The sequence below is a fragment of the Saccostrea echinata genome, unplaced genomic scaffold (genome assembly GCF_033153115.1).
Source record: "Saccostrea echinata isolate AGI-Se365-2 ecotype Australia unplaced genomic scaffold, CSIRO_AGI_Sech_v1 ptg000056l, whole genome shotgun sequence".
Lineage (NCBI taxonomy): Eukaryota > Metazoa > Mollusca > Bivalvia > Ostreida > Ostreidae > Saccostrea > Saccostrea echinata.
The window spans coordinates 3,777,867-3,788,351 of record NW_026889805.1 but is presented as its reverse complement, the minus strand read 5'-3'; the positions used below and the strand labels follow the sequence as shown (position 1 = coordinate 3,788,351).

Below are 10,485 nucleotides of genomic sequence, written 5' to 3'. Positions count from 1 at the left end.
GCAATGCTCATTAACACACTCCTAATCGTTCCATCCAATTGAATTCAAATTATTTGGAATATAAATATTAGAAAACCTTTTTGTGATAGGCAACACTTACATGTGCCTTCATAAATAGTTGCAAAGATTAAAATTAGTCCGCTTATACACTTGATTAACGTCGGGAATTCCTGTCGTACATAGATACAATTTTAGGGTGTAATTGAATGTATTAGAAAATTAGTGAAAGTTGTCATCCCCTCCCTTCATAAGGCTCAGTAAACAACTTAATCTTATGCCTCCTACAAGAATGAGGTTTTTATATGGACAGGACAACATCGGGGGACAGATAAACAGAAGGTGCCCTCCTCGAGACTCGCGAAATGGCCATCAAACCTCTGATTTTACTGTTTGCTTGTAAGTATGAAATATTTCTTTTCAATAATTAATGATTGCTTTACCAAAATTATAAACTCTTACTCTCAATTTTTCTTAAGGGTTGCTTTTTAAGTTAATTTTTTTGTTTGTTGTTTTGGGGGGTTTTCTTTTTCAAAATATGTTTTGTCTTTACAAAATCAATATTTAATCAATACAAAAACAGAATCCGTCATTTCGTGTTTAAATTCAATGTACATAAAGTTGTAAAAGATGTCTAAACAAAAATAAAAAAAAAATAAATGAATGAATAAATAAATAAAAATAAAATTAAAAAAATGATTAATTAAATTAATTAATTAAATAATAAAAACAAATATACAAAAAAGAGTCTTATTCGTACAAAAGGGGGAGTTACTAAATAATATCAAACATGACCATAAAAATTAAGATAAAAATAAAGAAAAAACAGAAAATAAAATAAAAAAAAAATCAGTCTTGGAAGCTAGGTTAAGAATTTTGTCTTAATTTGATGCTTTTCTGTCACATGGCTTCTCCCTGAAATGAAGTTTAAAAAGGGTTGATTTTTAGCCTAATTAATATATAAGAGTTAATCTTTACCTGTTTTAAATGACAAGCGGGAAAAAATAGTAGTAAATAAGTGAAAATAGAATAAAACATATCGCAATTATTCGAAGGAAATATGAAAGGAATTTAAAGGATGCAAAATATTGAGAGAAAAAATCTGTTCAAACGATGAAATGAAAAAAAGAAGATAATGAACAATGATCGGTCTCATAAAATCTACACACAATATAAATTTGTAAATATGGCATAAAATACGGACCCCTAGAAACTCCAGAGATGTATCAGGTGCCTAGAAGGAGTAAGCATCCCCTGTCGACCGGTCACACCCGCCATGAGCCCTAAGTATTGATCAGGTCGAAGGAATATCCCGTAGTCAATTTTAGAATAAAAAAAATGGGCGTAACAATGAAATGAAATACAGTTGAACTTCGGAACACTGATATCTCGAATACCATGGGTATGTCTTAGTGATTTGGAAGTTCCAAACCCTTATTCTTTAAGTATTTTACCCTGGATATCTTGAATACTCGGATATCTGGAAGTTTTTTCTCAGTCCCATTTAGTTCGAGATAACGAGGTTTGTCTGTATATGTCAGACAAAACACGACCCAATAAATAGAGGATATTCAATGTTTTGTAGATGAATATGGAATTTATTTCACGAGTGGGACAGGATTTTTTGATATTTTCACAAGTGCGAAGCACGAGTGAAAATATTAAAAAAAATCCTGTCTCACGAGTAAAATGAATTCCATATTCATCTACAAAACATTGAATTTTCTGTTTATTACATTTTTTTAATTTTCCCTTTGCCTCTGTCTTTTCTTAACACAGTGTCATAGGCTTGACATCATAGTTGAGCGGTTGAGACGTTTACCAGTTGTGCGATTCAAAACATTACATAGCATGGATTTAAGCAACATATTTGGGAAGAAATTTGCAGGTTTAGCTCTGTCAAGATGGTTGGTTACTATCTCTATCTTATGAAAGGCCAGGAATTATTTTTAACATACTTTGATATCCTTTCACTGTGAGAGAATATCATTTTGGTATCCTTTCACACCGTGAAAGAATATCACTTTTATTCAATAAATAAATCACAGTATTTCTCTGTCGAAAATGTAACAATAGGTTATATTTGCTAAAAAGGTCTTAATAACGACCATAGAATTTACGAAATGGTGACTTTAAACGAGGTTGTTGAAATCCCTGTAACATCAACTTATCTGTCGGTAGCCTGCCTTGGTTTAAAAATTGATTATACTCGGAACATGCTCTTCAGTACCGAATAAATTTGGAGACGTAAACCCCATATGCAGGTAATAGCGTAATATTACTGCATAAATAAGGAAAGTTAACGAAGGAAAAGCTGAAGTAATCTCGTTTGTTATACAAATTAGTTGTTAGTTGGCCCTTATCGTCTATAGTCAGTAAAACATCCAAAAATGGACTCTGTGGTGTCTTTTATTGCGAGTTTATTGGGACATATCGAGTCGACATATGTATGGAAATAACTTGTTAATTGATAAAACGTTGTCAATATATCTGAATGCCGAGTTTAAGGCTACAACAAGTGTTTTCTTCTCATGTAGAAGTTTTCGAAAAAAAATGCTTCATAGGAATATAAAAAAGGTAGGCTAATAAAGAAACATAACTAGTCCCCGTCGGAATTAGAGTTTGTTGGAAGACCTGATCTCCAAAGACTATATAAATGTTGTCAATTAGGAAATCCAGCATCCTATCAACTTCAGAGTACTTGTGTTTAGAGTGATTTTAAAGAAAGGAATTTTTTGATGACCAATCACAATATATGAAAATTTCCGAGTTCCATTTTTATTGAAGAAGCAGTTGTTTATGATATAAAAAAGCCTAATTTTTAATTTATCTTGAGGAATGGTTGTATAAAGTGTTGAAAAGTCGTAAGTTTTTATGTTACTGACTATTGAAAAAACTATAAAAAAGGAAAAGTTACAGAATGTTTTCAAAACATACGCCCCAAATAGGAAAAAGTTTTCCATTTAGTATAAAAAACATTATCCATGTATAAAGATGCTACTGGATGAAAACACTACATTTAAACAACAGATATAAACCAAACAAATATGCAGTCTAAAAGTTGTTTACAAATATGTTTTAAAAGTAGATTTGTCCGTAAACATGACTTTTTGTCATAGCAGTTTTGAACTTTTGTTGGCAGAAAGCTTCCTTGTTAATAAATAATGAATTTCCCAAAACATACCAACCCCACCACTCGTTCACATTTAGAGTTTTCATCAAAATTAGCTCGTCTTTGAACACGATTTGATGTCAGAAAGCCCCCCTTCAAATCGGACGAAAACGAAGAAGCATACTTTTATTTCAGTGCAGATTCCTCGTGCATCTTGAATCTTGGGAAAACATCAAACACTTTTGGTGATCTTGATGATAAACATTTAGATGACATGGATTACTAAAATATCAACAAGAGACTCACCAACTGATAAATTACGTTAGTATCGTAGAGGACAAGGGCGTTATTATTTACATTGAACTTATTCCAAATATGTGTAATTTTTAGCAAAATCTAGATTCTCTTAATTTCAGACTCGCCTCTCTTCACGAATACATATTTGATACGAAAGAGTTATATTGCCATTTCAAAACATAACAATATAATAATTTGAAAATTATATGTAAATTATTCTGAAACACACATTGAGAAAACTTAAATCTGAGGGCTAGTCAGAGACGCTGAAAGAGATTTAGTAATTTTGCATATTACAGTACTTTGAAGGTGTGCTGTAAAAATCATATTTGAAAATTACATTCTCAAGAGTTATCCTGTTAAGACTATTGTTTGTCAGTATTCGTTTCAGCTGTGTATTTAAGAGCCGTATTTTCAGAATCATTAGTAAAATATATGTATAATTTTGCATCATGCAAACATATTTACATGTTTGCCTGATGCAAAAGTTTTACATATATTTTTATTTACATGTATGTTTACAAGTTTTTTTTCGTATGACTTTACAGATAAATACATAAATATTTAAATTATTTCAGGTGTGACTTTAATATGCAGTGCTCCTTCTCAAGAAAGATCAGAAAAATACAGATGTTACTCATGCACTAACTTCAAAGAAAGTGAGGGATGTAACCAAACTGTCGTCTGCCAAGCTGGTCATGTAAGTCTTATGTAAAGGTTACATAAAACATCTAGGCTCTCTCTCTCTCTCTCTCTATAATTTAATAAGACTTGGTACACAAGTAAACTAAGCCAAGGATCCTAACTCTTTTGTTGATGTTATCATAGCTACTATGTTTCAGTTATTGTTTTTCTCTTCTTTTATCTTATGTACAAACCAGTAGAGCTACAGTGTTGTCAGAGATTTCTGGTTGTGAACATTTCAAGTAAACTCCAAATACTCTATCGAATTGAACAAATACAAGAACCTCCTCTCTCACCAACAACTCCATCATACCTATGCTTAACAAAGTCAACGTATTGAAATCTGTTTCATAGTCACATATTTCTCAATAAGCTTTGTCTAATGTGTACATTCTTTTATGAGGCAGTTTGTGATAATACAATTAGGAAGGTGGTTCTCAATTTTTTTTTTATCTGTAACATTAGTTTTTTCCGTGCTTCCTTGATACTTTCATTAAAAAATGCCAATGTGCAGAAAAGCGACACATCCAACCGGAAAACAACAAATTTGAAAGCATTTCAACAAGAACACGGGCATAAATGCATATAACCTGTACTGGGGCAATATAACAGTGTTATAAAGTTGACACTTATAGTTTTTCCCTCTCTTATGAATACTGATAAAGCATGATTTTTGATATTCCAAAATCCATTTTGAGTTTGTACCAAGCATATTTTCTTGCCACGTCTCAGTTCATTAAATATATAGAAATTTTTTCATCCCTTTCAAGGACCTGGTAAATAAATATTTACCTCCTACTGATAATGTCTGCTATCTTAACAGAAGTAAATGTTTTTGTAAATAGATATTACTCAAGGATGTTTGTTTAACTTTCAGGAGCACTGTGTAACCCAGAGACTTTACAATGTAGACGGATCGGTTCTTGTAAGCAAAGGATGCTCTCATATGCAGGTACAACATCAGTCAGTAGGATTCGAACTGATGAACTTGCAATTCCTCAAAATGAAGTTAACTCATTGTAACAGGGTTGAAATGAGATTATCTATAAATTAGATACCTAACAAAATTTGCTTGATAAATCCAAGCCAAAATGAAAAACATTTTTTATATTAATTTAGTTTGCTGTAATAACTTGCCTTATTTCGCACTATTTCCAAAGTAAGTGCCAATAGATTATAACGAGAACAAAATTACTTTCAAACAAGATTTTTAACATTGTTGAGATCTGCTATTTATTACATATTTTGTTAGACATGTATGAATAAAGAGGAAAACAATGAAGAGGAGTGCTACGGAGGAGATCGGACCGGGTTTGAGGGTACCTGTACGTGGTGTTGCGCTGGAAGCTTATGTAATGCGGAGGGGATAGGTATTCTATAAACCAATATGCTGTAAACCTCCTTTTTTCGCGTGATTCCACAAGCTTTTAATAAAAGTTTTATTCATGACATCAGTAAAAAGAAAGAAATTAAGAATCAAGAAATTTTCGTCATCATTTGGTTTCTTGGTTGCAACCCAAACTCGATTTAACCATTTGATCTTGTCGTCCCACGAATAACATTATTTTCAAGTTCATTACCTTTCTTTGGACATGAATAGTCTTTGTGCAAGACATTAAGCTTGGATGTTTCTCTGCTACAAAAATATACCCCGGACAAAAAATTATGATGTTTCCCAATAACCTTACCCATTTTACATTTGGTCAACCTCAAGACATAGTATAAATATTTCCAAGACTGTCTACTTCTACTAGTACTGTTGTTGACTTTGTCTTAATTATAAAGAGTCAGAATCGCCTTCATATCATATCCCACCTTTGTTTGAAATAAAAAGTTTAAATGTTTCTTACACCGAACACGGTTTGCAAAGTGACAGAAGCACCGAAATGCAGTAAAAATTTAGTGTGGTTAACGAACCTACTTTAAAATTGAAGAGCACAATAGAACGTATCCTGATCGTTTTTTTTTGTGAATTTCAGAGGAAGACCAACGATTGAGAGCTGAAGACGAAGATGTTGCAAAAAAGCCCAATACAAAGCCATCAACAAGCGGGAAACCTAATCAAAAGCCACCAACAGGTGGAAAACCAAATTCAAAGCCACCTACAGGCGGAAAGCCTAATTCAAAGCCACCAACTGGAGGAAAACCTAATCAAAAGCCACCAACAGGTGGAAAACCTAATCCAAAGCCAACAACAGGTGGAAAACCTAATCCAAAACCACCAACGGGCGGAAAACCTAATCCAAAGCCACCAACGGGCGGAAAACCTAATCCAAAACCACCAACAGGTGGTAAACCCAACCCTAAACCTCCAACGGGACCAAACAAACCTAATTCAAAGCCAACTACATCTCCTGGAGGAACAAATGGTAGACCCGGATCTCCTGGTTCTCCTGGAAAACCGGGATCTAATGGGAATGCCGGAAAACCAGGATCAGGGGGAAATGGTGGAAATGCAGGTTCTGGAGGAAATGGTGGTTCCGGAGGAACAGGAGGAAACGGTGGCAATGGAGGAAATGGTGGTAATGGAGGTAGTGGAGGAAATGGTGGCAATGGAGGAAATGGGGGAAGTGGTGGCAATGCAGGAAGTGGTGGCAATGGAGGAAGCGGTGGTAATGCAGGTAGTGGAGGAAGTGGTGGCAATGGAGGAAGTGGTGGCAATGGAGGAAGTGGTGGTAATGGAGGAAGTGGAGGAAATGGTGGCAATGGAGGTAATGGAGGAAGTGGTGGCAATGGAGGTAATGGAGGAAGTAGTGGCAATGGAGGTAATGGAGGAAGTAGTGGTAATGGAGGTAATGGTGGAAATGCGGGAAATGGGGGTAATGGAGGAAGCGGTGGTAATGGAGGTAATGGTGGAAATGCGGGAAATGGGGGTAATGGAGGAAGTGGTGGTAATGGAGGTAATGGTGGAAATGCGGGAAATGGGGGTAATGGAGGAAGTGGTGGTAATGGAGGTAATGGTGGAAATGCAGGAAATGGAGGTAATGGAGGAAACGGAGGTAATGCCGGAAATGGTGGCAATGGAGGTAATGCTGGAAATGGTGGCAATGGGGGAACAGCAGGAAATGGCGGTAACGGAGGCAATGCAGGCAATGGAGGGACAGGTGGTAATGGGGGAAATGCTGGAAGTGGTGGAAATGGGGCTAATAGTGGAAATGGAAATAATGGGAATGGAAGTAATAGCGGCAATGGTAACAATGGGAATAATAATGGTAATGGTAATAATGGGGGTAATGGTAATAATGGAGCTAATGGCAATAATGGGGGTAATGGAAACAGTGGCAATAATGGAAATTCTGGAGCACAGTGCCACATCCATAATGGACAAATCTGTTGCCAAAATCATGGGAATCAAAATGGAGGACAGGGTGGAATTGATTTAGATATCCACATTCACATTGGAGGACTGCTACTAGGAGGTGGAACCTGTCCTAAATGTCAGAATCAGATGATAGCAAATGGATCAATAGGTTAGTTAAGAATATAAATCATTTTTTCAAAATAAGTGCTTAATTATTAAAGCAGGTTTCTTGGTACCAGCTTCATACAAAGATAGATTAAAAACACACTGTTTTATTTTATAGGCCAGAATGGCGCAGGAAAAACACCAATTTCTACATCTTCTCCAGTCACAAATCAAGGTAAATATGTAAAGGATACCAAAAGTAAATTCCAATTCATGATTTCTTTTTGAAATCAGTCTTCAATCAGTATAGCGATTACGTTCTTTCTTGAAATTAAAGTTTTATAATCTGCTTTGAAAAGAATCCAATTAATTTTTATTAATGGCCTCTTTGCAAACAGCAACCACTTCACAAACAGGAACAGCCTCAAAAGCGACGACAGTGTCGCAAGCGGCGACAACTACACAAGCGCCAATAACATCAGAAGCAGCGACAACATTGCAAACAGCGACAAGTACACAAGCAGCGACAATAACACAAGCAGCGACAACTACACAGTCGGCAACGACTTCACAAGCAGCAACAACTACACAGTCGGCAACAACTTTACAAGCAGCGACAACTACACAAGCGCCAACAATTTCCCATTCATTGACTTCAACGGCGACCACACCTCTAAAAATAACAACCACACAAATGAAAACAACAGATAAAAAGACAGCAGCTACAACAAAAAAGCTGTCCACAACCAAATTACCACCAAAAGTCCACACAACAAATACATCACCAACAACAAAACAGAAAACAACATCTCAGGCAGCGACAACAACAAAAGTGGCTACAACCATTCAGGCAACAACAACATCTAAAGCAGTAACAACAACACAAGCTGCAACAAGCTCAAACCCAGCTACAACTACACAAACTCCAACAACACAAGCTGCGACAACCTCAAAGGCAGCGACAACTACAGACACTGCTACAACTAAACAAACAACAACAACTACACAAGCTGCAACAACCACTCAAGCAGCGACAACTACACAATCAGTGACAACCACCAAAACTGTTACAACCGCACAAAAAGCAACGACTACAGATAAAAAGACAACCACAGATAAATTAACGATTAAACCTACTATTAAAGTTCATACTACAGTTGCTCCGACCACCACAAATCCACCAACAACTTCTACACCATCGACAACAAATCTTCCATCATCAACAAGTCTTCCTTCAACTACGACACAATCACAGATAACTACATCAAAAAGCACATCAGGAAAGAAAACTACCATGACAACAAAGAAAGCATCAACCACAAAGGTCCCGGTGACCACAATGCAGCCAACATCCACAGTTAATGCAACATCGACCACGTCAACCACCACCCATAAACCTGGTAATGATTTCAAGCCTAACCTAGCTGAAACCTACAGCTGTACAGATTCTTTTTCCCTTATTTGTTTCATTGATTTACTTGTATTCGTAGATTAAGTATCTATAAAAAATACTGAACAATCTATTGGATTTTAATGCTTTGTTTGGTTTTGTCTCTGATGGACTCGCCTTTTTGTTTTTTTTTACTGTTTAGATTTCCAGTGTTATACGTGTAAAGATCAAACCTGTCAGACGCAAGAATTAACGACGTGTTCCACTGGGTCCCACCATTGTATGTCGACCGTGAAGCAGGACAACCAAGGGGGCCGAATTGTTACCAAAGGGTGAGTATTCTTGTGAACTCGGAATATAATCCTTTACCTACAGTTATTATGTTTTAAGGTTAATTTTAATCGAATAAATCAATTATACGTAGGAATTTAATAATTATTAGCTTTATACCTATTGGAATTTAAAATGCTTACAGATGTGTAACTGAGGCTGTTTGTAAAAAGCAATGGTACCAGAAGACGGCCACTAACCCTGACTGTATTCTCAGTATGGACGACAACCCCTCTGGTTTCCCCAATATGGCGATGACCTGTAGCTTCTGCTGTGTCGAAAAAGAATGTAACCGACACGTCGTCCCTACCTTTACCTCATTGTACTCGTCAAGGAGAAAGCGAAACAACTAATTGAAAATCGATAAATTATCCCCAATATAAACAATTATATGATTCATAGACACAATTTGTTTTGTTGCATTGCAATAGTTTCTACATTATCTGAACGATAAGTATATTTTTTGTTATTCCTTTGTCGAAGGATAAACACACTCATTTGTCTAACCAAGGAAGTATATGGGTCCCTTGTGTAACTGAACACACAATGGCTTGGAAACTTTTATTTTTCTATTGACAATGGTGAGCATATTAAGTTGAATAACGCTTAACCACAATTATATCACGCATGGCATCATCACTGATGGTATGTTAAGAGTAGGGATGGTAAAGATTAACCGGTTAACCGACCAATCGGTCGGAAAGATCGTAACCGGTTACAATTTTCATAAGCGCTTAGTCGATAGTGTTTGGAGTAGATACGCTTTTTGAATAAAATTTCCATCTTTTAAAATTTAAACTCTGAAGTAGCATGTTTAAAGCTGAAATGAGACAATATTATCCAGTTTAAATAGTTGCTGTCAAAGCATGTCTCCACAATTTAATCATTATACAAATAACTATATTATTATCAAAGATTAACTACTAAAAGTTTTATCTGTCTTTGTTTTACTTGTGACGTTTTAAACAACAGCTTTCTATTCAACAATATTTAACTGTGTAATTGTTCCTTACAAAACTTTGAAATTTATGCAATGAAATGCTTCACACATGGACGGATTGGTGATATCTTTAGAGAGACGGTGACGGCAAGTAACAGAAATTTAAAACCAAGCAATCACAATTTAAAGACCTATAAAAACAGAATATGAAGCGCTTGTTTTATACAGTACACTAGTTCCTAAACTAAAGTTTATGTCAGTGACCCTCTTTTTTCAATGATGACTTGATAAAAGCGCATCTTCCCACAACTTTCAATTTTATCAATAAT

At 35.5% G+C, this 10,485-nt stretch overlaps 1 pseudogene; it reads left to right on the top strand.

The window, feature by feature from the left end:
- The first annotated feature begins 362 nt into the window (after positions 1–362).
- Positions 363–9,569, top strand: LOC133173536 (PE-PGRS family protein PE_PGRS16-like; annotated as a pseudogene).
- Positions 9,570–10,485: the final 916 nt, after the last annotated feature.